The sequence below is a fragment of the Tupaia chinensis genome, unplaced genomic scaffold, assembly GCF_000334495.1.
Source record: "Tupaia chinensis unplaced genomic scaffold, TupChi_1.0 Scaffold144814_1, whole genome shotgun sequence".
Lineage (NCBI taxonomy): Eukaryota > Metazoa > Chordata > Mammalia > Scandentia > Tupaiidae > Tupaia > Tupaia belangeri.
The window spans coordinates 902,295-913,450 of record NW_006204675.1 but is presented as its reverse complement, the minus strand read 5'-3'; positions in this window follow the sequence as shown (position 1 = coordinate 913,450).

Here is an 11,156-nt window from a genome sequence, read left to right as displayed (position 1 = left end):
GATTTCTCACTTTCTACCTCTCTGTCTCTCTCTGTCTGTCTGGCGAGCACACGCACCCTATAGCAAAAACCTCTCCACACAAAAAAAAAGAAAAAAAAAAACAAAAACGTAAGGGGAGGACAAGGAAAGAAAACTATAGACCAATATCTCTGATAAATATAAATGCAAAGATTCTCATCAAGAAACTAGCAAATCATATCTAACAGCTTATAAAAGAGATTACACATACTGATCAAGAAGGCTTTATTCCAGCAATGCAAGGTTGGTTCAACATATGAAAAACCATAAATTTAATACACCACATAAACAGGAAAATCATATCAATTGATGTATAAAAATCATTTGATAAGATACAACATTCCTTCATGATCAAGACTCTCAGCAATATTGCCAGAGAAGGATCATTTCTCAACACAATAAAAGTTATCTATAAAAAACTCATAAGGAACAGTTTTTTTTCCGGCATAAATACAGTCTATATCATTCTCAACAAATAACATTATCCTACATATTATTGTCAACAAATAGTTTTTTATTTTTGTTTTATTTTATTTTTGTGTTAATCATGTTGTTTTTATTCTGTTTCCCTCTGTACTCCTATTACCTACCCAGTATTACCTCTGCCTATTGCTTATTGTCTTTACTATCCACATTGCCACTCCTGCTATTACATTTTCTCATATTTCAATTTCTGCTATAGAGAACATTATATCCTGAATGGAGAAAAGCTGGCTTTTCCACTAAAAACAAGTACAAGACAAGGATGCCCACTTTCTACACTCCTTTTTAATATAGTACTCAAAGTCCTTGCCAATGCAATCAGAAAAGGGGAAAAGAATTCAAATAGGAAAAGAGATAAAACTCTTTTATTTGTAGATGACATGATCATATACATAGAAGACCAATGGTATCCACAAAAAAAGTCCCTGGAAGTAATACATGAATACAGTAAAATTGTAGAATGCAAAATCAACATAGAAAAATCTAAAGTATTTATATATATGAACAGCAGGCATACTGAGATAGAACTAAGAAAAGTAATTCCATTTACCATAGACACAAACAAGTATAAGATACCAAGGAATAAATCTAACCAAAGAAGTTAAAGACCACCACAAGGAATACGACAAGAAGCTAAATAAAGAAATGAAAAATGACAAAAAAAAAGTGAAAGGACATCCCAAGTTCCTACATCAGAAGAATTGATCTAATCCAAATGGCAATTCTACCAAAATTAATCTACATATTTAATGCAATGCCAATCAAAATATCAGACTTTTTTTAGATATCTAGAAAGGACAAACATAAAATTTATCTGGAATCATAAAAGACCCCATATTGCCAAAGCAATCCTGCAGAAGAAGAGTGGATTGGGTGACATCTCACTTTCTGACCCAAAAATATACTACAAAGCTATAGTAATCAAAACTGCATGTTGGGACCATCAATTGGTGTAATGGCTACATCACTGGACTCTCATGTAGTTGACTGCAGTTGGAGTCCAGGACCCAGTGGCTTAAACTCATGCTGGGCACGAGTGTGTGCATGCCCAAGATCTCGAGAGGAGAATGGAGGAGAAGGGATTGCAGAGTGGCCATCCCCCCTGGGAGGTAATTTCTCACTTTCAGTCTCCCTCTGTCTGTCTGGCAAGAACACGCACCCTATAGCAAAAACCTCTCAAATAAACAAACAAACAAAATGGCATGTTACTGGCACAAAAACAGGTGAACCAATGGAACAGAACAGAATCCTCAGAAATAAACTCTCAAACATACAGTCAACTGATTTTTTAAAAAGGGTACAAGTCAATCCAGTGGGAAAAGGAAAACCTCTTCAGTCAATGGTGTGGCACAAATGACATCCACCTGTAGAAAGATGAACCTGAACTCCTACCTGTCACCACTGACAAAAAAAAATCAACTCAAGGTGGACCAAAGATTTCAACATAAGACCTCAAACTACAAAATTGTTCCTGAAGAACATGCAAAACTCTGGGAAACACTGGGGTAGGCGAAGACTTCTTAAATAAGACCCCAAACACAGTCCAATAATCCCAAAAATTGACAAGTAGGATTACATCAGATTAAGAATTTGCTGAAAGAATAGAGTCTGAGGAAGGACAATTAGAAGAAAAATGGAGAGGCAAAGCATTAATGGTACAAAGAAATGGGGTAGTATCTGTAAATGATATCTTTATAGTATTATCAACTGGGCTGGGGAGAAATGTAAACATGTTGGAATATTCACTTTGCAAGCTAAATGATGTGATTAAATGTATAAAAGAAGTTTAAGTAAAATAAAATGAAACATTTTCACATAATAAGAGTTCAAAAAAATGATTGGAAAATTGGGAAGTTGGGTAGAATTTGAAGACCCTTGAATTCAAGGTGGAATAATTTGTAAAAGAATGGAGATTGGTGATTTCAAAGATAGGTAGTGATATAGTTAAAGAATGTATTGTGGGTCCAGCAGATGGCCCATTGTTTGTCATTGGACTCCCAGGTAATTGACTACAGTTCGAGTCCTAGACTCAGCAGCTTAAAACTCACACCAGGTTCATGTGTGTACATGCTTAAAATCTTGAGGAGAATAGAAAAGAAGGAATTATGGCATGGTCATCCCCCATGGAGGGTGATTTCTTGTTTTTTGTCTCTCTGCCTGTCCATGAAACACACATGCCCTACAGCAATAATCTTTAAAGAAAAAAATTCATGGATATTAATCTTTGCTGATACTAAAATAAGCTACTAATAAAAAGGTAAAATATAAAGAAGAAAAACAAGAGAGTAAAAAAAAAAAAAATCTACAACTAGAACCACCATATAACCCAGAAATTACTCTCTTAGTTATCTATCTAGAGCACAGAAAAATTCTGAGAGAAACACTTGTACATTATGTTTACTGCAGCATTACTTACAATTGCTTGGACATGGAATCAACCCAAATGTCCAAAGAGAAATGAGTGGATTAAAAAAAAAGTAGCATAAGTATGTTATAGCATAATACTCAAAAAAAAAAAAAATCAATAAACAAACAAAAAAAGAGACCCTTGGCCAGCAAGGGTCCCTGAGGCAGCGCATATCTCTGGTCCCAGCCCCAGCCCCAGTTATCCCAGTTCCACCCCTGGCTAGCAAGACCTCAACTCTCCTCCCAGGAAGGTAGACAACATTTTTTTCTTGTTCAACAAGGGGCTCTCAGGCAGGGCCAGTCTTGGCACATGACTTTCTTCTTTATTGTCCTTCACACAATTTTCTTCCCTCTTATATTATCATCTCCTCTTCATTATATTTCCTCCTAGAGGAACTAGATAGGTCTAGAACCACAGTTCTCAAGTACCCTAGTACTGCAAGGCTCCCTGGGATCCTCCATTTATTGAAACACCTGTGAAAAAGAGATACTGCTCCTCAGATACCTGAAGAGAAAGTTTATCCTATGGGGACCACATTGCTAAACACAGCAGCCCACAGTAAAAGGGAAACACACTTGTTCCCAGTAAAAGAAACATTCTCCTAATAGTTATCTAAAAGTGAACACACCTACCAATGGCAAGAAGCAGAAGAGCCTCAACTCTGAATAAACTAGGAAATATGTCTCTATCAAAAAGAACACAATAACTCCCCTCTAACTCTCAAGAATAAAAAAAAAATGGTTACCAAATTGTCAAAGCAGGATGAATTTATAACATTCACAGTGACAAAACTCTAAGCTAGAACAGAAAAAAGACAAAAAAACTCCAGAAGATTAGGAGTTCCTTCCACAACATTAAAGAAGAAATGGCCACTATAAGAAATAATCAGCTGAAACTATCAGAGATGAAGTCGGTAATACAGGAAATCAAAACTCTCTTGAAAGTATTAAAAGTTACAGCATGCTAAAGATCAAATCTTTGATATAGAAGATAAAACTTCTGACCTAGAATAAAACACCAAAAAGATAGAGAAAATGACAAAAAAGAGAGAATAATATGCAAGAAATACTAGATTCTATTAAACATCTAAACATCTGAATACTTGGTATTCAAGAAGACAGAAAAAGCTAATAAGGGTATAGAAGATCTATTCCATGATATCCTGTAAGAAAACTTCCCAAGTCTAGAGAAGCACTAAACATCCAGACTCAAGAAATACATAACACCCTAAATACAATCAATCCAAGAAGATCTTCCCCAAGGCACATCTTAGCAAGACTAGCAAAGACCACAGAGAAAGAAAAGATACTAAAACTGGCAAGAGAGAAACAAGTGACTTACAAAGGTCATCCCATCAGTCTAACAAAGGACTTTTCACCGAAACAATGCAACCAAGAAAAGAATGGGAAGATATATTGAAATCATTAAAAGAGAAACAATTTCAAACAAGATTATTATATCCTGGAAGATTATCCTTCATGTGGAAAAAAATAGATTAAAATATTCTCTGATAAACAAAAGCTGGAAGAATTTGTTAACACCAGACTAGTTCTTCAAGAAACTCTGAAGAAAGTACTGTTCCAGGAAAAATAAAGGATGAACAACCAGAAATAAGGAAATAAAAGACAACCAAGACAATGGCCAACATAAATGTAGGAACAAGTATGGAAATATTGATAATAAAATCGAATGTAAATGGATTAAATTTTCCAGTGAAGAAAAACAGACGGGCAAAATGCATTTTAAAAAAGAGAAACCCTCTATCTGTTGCCAACAAAAACACATCTCATGGATAAACACATACATACAATAAAAGTAAAAGGCTGGAAAAATGTATTTCATGCAAATGGAAACCAAAAAAAAAGCACAAATCATGAAACTAATTTCTGACAAAATTGGCATTAAAACAAAAACTGTTCAAAGAGACAAAGAAGGGCACTATATTATAGTAAAAGGATTACTCCATCAAAAAGATATAACAATTGTAAATATCTATGCACCTAACACAGGAGTATCCAAATACATGAAGGACAGACTTAAATGTAAAAGGAGAGATAGACAGCAACACACTAATTGTTGGAGACATCAACACCCCACTATCCCTTCTGGAGAGATCATTAGATAAAAAAATAGGTCAAGGGAGAAAGGATCTAAATGACACCATAAATCAAATGGACTTAACAGACAACTATAAAATTTTCCACCCAAAACTCACAAGGTACATTTTTTTTCTCACCATCAAACAAAACTTTTTAGAAGATCGATCACATGATAAAGCAACCCTCTATAGATTCAAAGACATAGAAACTATATCCAGCATTTTTCCTAACCATGATGGAATAAAACTTGAGTTTGAATTCAAGAGAAATACGGAAAAATACACACACTAAATATGGAAACTAAGTAACACTCCGGAAGGTCTGCACAACTACTGAAGAAATAAAGACTGAAATCAAAAGATTCATGGAGGCAATGGCAAAGAGGACAAGAGGTTCCACAATCTTTGGGGCACTGCAAAAGCAATCATAAAAGGGAAGTTTATAGCAATTAGTGCACATAAAAAGAAGAGGGAAAGAAGGCAAAAGGATCGCCTAACTTTGTGCCTCAAAGAAATGGAAAAGCAACAGCAAAAAAAAAAAAAAAAAAAAAAAAATCCAATAAACTCCAGGACAAATGAAATAATAAACATCCTAGCAGAAATAATGAAATAGAAGATAAGCAAATTATACAGAAAATAAGTGAAAGTATAATCTGATTTTTTTGAAAAGAGAAACAAAATAGACATACCACAAGCAAGACTTACTAAGAGGAGAGAAATAAACCAGGAAAATCAAATCCACAATGAAGCAGGCAATATAACAACAGACATAGTAGAAATACAAAACATCATTAGAGAATACTATGAACAATGATAAGCCAAGAAACAAGAAAATCTGGATGAGATGGACAAATTTCTGGACACATGTAATCTACCAAGATTGAGCCAGGAGAATATAAAAAGTATGAATAGGCCCATAATAGACCGCAAGATGGAATCAACAATAAATAACTTCTTAGCAAATAAAAGCCCTGGTCCTGAAGGTTTCACCTCAGAATTCTATAAAACTTTTAAAGAAGAGTTAACTTCCATTCTGTTCAAGTTATTTGTAAAGGTATAAAAGGGTGAATCTCTCCCTAAATCATTGTATGAAGCCTCCACTACCCTTATTCTTAAAACAGAAAAGGACAGGACAAGGAAGGAAAACTACAGACCAATATCTCTGATGAATATAGATGAAAAAATTCCCAACAAGATACTAGCAAATCATATCCAACAGCTTATAAAACTGATTATACATCACGACCTGGTAGGCTTTATTCCAGAAATGTAAGGTTGATTCAACATATGCAAAAATCATAAATGTAATACACCATATTAACAGAAGGAAAAAGAAAAACGATATGATTTTTATGAATTGATGCAGAAAAATTATTTGATAAGATACAACATCCCTTTATGATCAAGACTCTCAGCAATTGGCAAAGAAAGGTCATTTGTCAACACAATAAAAGCTACCTATGAAAAATCCACAGTAAACATTATCCTGAATGGAGAAACACTCAAAGCTATTCCACTAAAAATTGGTACAAGACAAGAATGCCCACTTTCTCAATTATTTTTCAATATACTACATGTAGTCATCACCAACACAATCAGAAAAAAAAAGAAAAGACATTTAAATAGAAAAAGAAGAGGAGAAAATCTATTGACAGATGACATGATTGTATATATAGAAGACCCAATGGTATCCATAAAAAAAATACCTGGGTTAATACCTAGCTCTGCCTCTCTCCACAGACTTTCCTTGCCTGCCAGTGAGGCGCAAGGTCTACCTACAAACCTCTGGCTAGCAAGGGATATTGAGGGAGGGTCACCTCTGACCCCCCCACCCCACTTCCAGACTCCCCAGCCCAAGACTCCACCTCCTAGACTTCTCTTGCCTGCCAGCAGGCACAAGATCCACCTATAAGCCCCTGGCCAGCAAGGGATATTGAGGGTGGGTCACCTCTGACACCTACCCCACTTCCACACTCCCCAGCCCAAGCCTCCACCTCCTAGGTAGGTAGATAGGATCTCCCTGCAGTGGCTTTTTTCTTGAAACCCCTCTATTCTCTCATTAACACCTAGCTATGCCTCTCTTCACAGACTTTCCTTGCCTGCCAGCAGGCTCAAGGTCCACTTAAGCCTCTGGCCAAATCGCACACTATGCTAATGCTTGGCATGTGACTTTTTCTTTATTTTTCTCTGTTGTTTTTCATTTCATATTACCCTCTCCTCCTCATCTTTTACTCTGCCAGTGGGACTAGACAGGTCTAGAATCATATATCTGAAATTTCCTAGTAAGGTAAGTGTCTCTGGAATTCTCCTTCATACTGATCCGCCTGTGAAAATGGAGATACTGCGTTTTAGACACCTCAGTAGAGTTCCCCTCTTGAGAGCACATTGGTAAAAACAACAGAAGAGAGACTTCAGCAAACATCTATTCCCATCCAAGACAAAACACTCTTACTCCTAGTGGGAGAAGCATTTCCCCAAGAGGTTTTCAAAAGAGAATTAATCTTCCAACGACTAGAAGTAGAAAAAGATCCTCAGGTCTGAATAAACAAGGAAATATGTCTCCAACAAAGGAAAATGCCCCTCCATGTCTCAGAAATATGGAGGACATTACCAAAATGACAGACACAGAATTTCGAACATTCATGGTGCCAAATCCTGTGAATTGGAACAGAAAAGAGACAACGAACTGCAGGAAATGGAAATTAGGAAGTCCTTCCAGGATATGAAAGAAGAAATGGATACTCTGAGAATCAAGTGGGACTATTAGAGATAAAGTCTGTGATACAAGAAATCAAAAACTCTCTGGAAAGTATTAAGAGCCGATTAGAACATGCAGAAGATTGAATCTCTGACGTAGAAGATAAAACCTCTGATCTAGAATAAAACACCAAAAAGATCGAGAAAGTAACTAAAAAAACACAAGGATAATATATGAGAAATACTAGACTATTAGACACCCAAACATCAGAATAATTGGCATCCCAGAAGGTGAAGAAACTAATAGCAGAATGGAAAATCTATTCCATGAAATCCTGGAAGAAAATTTCCCAAGCCTAGAGAGGCACCGAACCATCCAGACCCAAGAAATACAAAGGACCCCAAATAGAATCAACCCCAGAATATCTTCCCCAAGGCACATCTTACCCAGGTTGTCTAACACCACAGATAAAGAAATGATACTAAAACTGGCAAGAGAGAATCGAGAAGTAACTTACAAAGGCCATCCCATAAGGCTAACACCAGACCTCTCATCAGAAACAATGCAAGCAAGGAAAGAATGAGAAGACATACTGAAAGTGTTAAGAAAGAAGCAATTTCAGCCGAGACTATTATATCCTGCAAGATTATCCTTCATTTGAGAAAAAAAATGGTTAAAATCTTCTCAGACAAACAAAACCTGAAAGAATTCACCAACACCCGACCAGCTCTTCAAGAAACCTTGAAGAAAGTACTGTTCCAGGAAAACTAAAGAATCAACAGCCAGAAACAAAGAAATAACAGGCAACTAAGAAAATGGGTGCTAACTAAAATGTCAGTACAGATCCTGTAACATCGATAATAACATTAAATGGTTAATGGTTTAAATTCTCCAATCAAGAGACACAGACTGGCTGAATGGATAAAAAAAAAAACCAGAAACCCTCTATTTGTTGCCTACAGGAAACCCACTTCATGGAGAAAGACATAGATAGACTGAAAGTGAAGGGTTGGAAAAAGGTATTCCATGCAATTAGGAACCAAAAAAGAGCTGGAGTTGTGATACTAATTTCTGACAAAATAGGCTTTAAAACAAAAACCGTTCAAAGAGACAAAGCAGGTCACTATATCGTAGTAAAAGGCTCTATAGATCGAGAAGATATAACGCTTATTAATATCTATGCTCCTAACACAGGAGCACCCAAATATGTGAAGGAAAGACTGTAAGATCTGAAAGAGGAGAAAGACTGCAACACACTAATTGTTGGAGATCTCAACACTGCATTATCCCCTCTGGACAGACCATCTAGGCAAAAAATAGGTAATGAGATAAAGGAACTAAATGATACCATATATCAATTGGACTTAACAGACATCTATAGAACTTTCCAACCAAAAAGCACAAGATAAAGTTTTTTTCTCAACCTGATAATGGAACTTTCTCAAAGATTGACCACATCATAGGACACAAAGGAAGCCTCTGCAGATTAAGAGGCATAGAAACTATTTCCAGCATCTTCTCTGACCATGATGAAATTAAAAAATTGAGTTTAATTTCAAAAGAAATCTTCAGAAATAATCAAATAGGTGGAAACTAAATAGCCTATTCCTGAATGGCTCCACAACTACTGAAGAAATAAAGACTGAAATAAAAAGATTCATGGAAGCCAATGGCAATGAAGACATTAGTTTCCATAATCTTTGGGACACTGCCAAAGCAGTCATAAGAGGGAAGTTCATAGCAATTAGTGCACATAAGAGGAAAATGGAAAGAAGGCTAATAATGGATCATCTAACATCAAGCCTCAGAGAATTGGAAAAGGAACAGCAGAAAATTTCAAAAAATTACAGGAGAAAGGAAATAATAAATATCCAAGCAGAAATAAATGAAATAGAAAATAAACATACTATACAGAAAATAAAAGAAAGTAAAAGCTGGTTCTTTGAAAGGATAAACAAAATTGATACAACACCAGTGAGACTTATTAAGAAGAGAGAAAGGAACCAGGTGAATCAAATCTGCAATGAGGCTGGTAACATAACAACAGACATAGTAGAAATTTAAAACATCACTAGAGGATACTTTGAACATCAATATGCTAAGAAACAAGACAATCTAGATGAGATGAACAAATTTCTGGATAAATATAATCTACCAAGAATGAGTAAGGAGGATAAAGGAAGTCTGAATAGGCCCATAACAAGCCAGGAGATTGAATCAGTAATAAATAAACTTCCAACAAAGAAAAGCCCTGGCCCTGATAGGTTCACCTCTGAATTCTACAAAACTTTCAAAATAAGAGTTAACGCCCATTCTGCACAAGTTATTTCTAAAGATCCAAAAGGGTGAATCTCTCCCGAATTCATTCTATGAAGCCTCTGTCACCTTCATCCTTAAAACATAAGGACAGGACAAGGAAGGAAAACTATAGACCAATATCTCTGATGAACATAGATGCAAAGATTCTCAACAAGATACTAGCAAATCATATTCAACAACTTATAAAGAAGATCATACACCATGATCAGGTCGGCTTTATTCCAGCAATGCAAGGTTGGTTCAACTTATTCAAAACCATAAAAGTAATACACCATATTAACAGGAACAAAGATAAAAACCATATGGTCATATCAATTGATGCAGAAAAAGCATTTGATAAGATACAACACCCTTCATGATCAAGACTCTCAGCAAAATCGGCATAGAAGGACCATTTCTCAATACAATAAAAGCCATCTATGAAAAACCCATAGTGAACATCATCCTCAATGGAGAAAAGCTGAAAGCTTTCCCACTAAACACAGGAACAAGACAAGGATGCCCACTGTCTCCACTCCTTTTTAATATCATACTGGAAGTCCTCACCAACGCAACCAGAAAAGAGGAAAAATAAAGGGCATCCAAATAGGAAAAGAAGAGGTGAAACTCTATTTGCAGACAACATGATTGTATACATAGAAGACCCAATGGTCTCCATGGAAAAATTACTGGAAGTAATACATGATCACAGTAAAGTTGCAGGATATAAAATCAGTATACAGAAGTCCATAGCATTTCTATATACGAATAAAAGGCAGACTGAGATAGAACTGAAAAAAGTTATTCCATTTACCATAGCCACCAAAAGTATTCGATATTTAGGAATAAATCTAACCAAAGAAGTTAAAGACCTCCACAAGGAAAACTATGACAAGCTGAAAAAAGAAATAGAAAATGACACAAAAAAATGGAAGGACATCCCATGTTCATGGATTGGAAGAATTAATATACTCAAAATGGCAATTCTTCCCAAATTAATCTACATATTTAATGCAATGCCAATCAAAATACCAGACACATTCTTCACAGACCTAGAAAAGACAATCATAAAATTTGTCTAGAATCATAAAAGACCCCATATTGCCAAAGCAATTCTACACAAGAAGTGTGGAGAGGGCAGCATCTCACTCCCT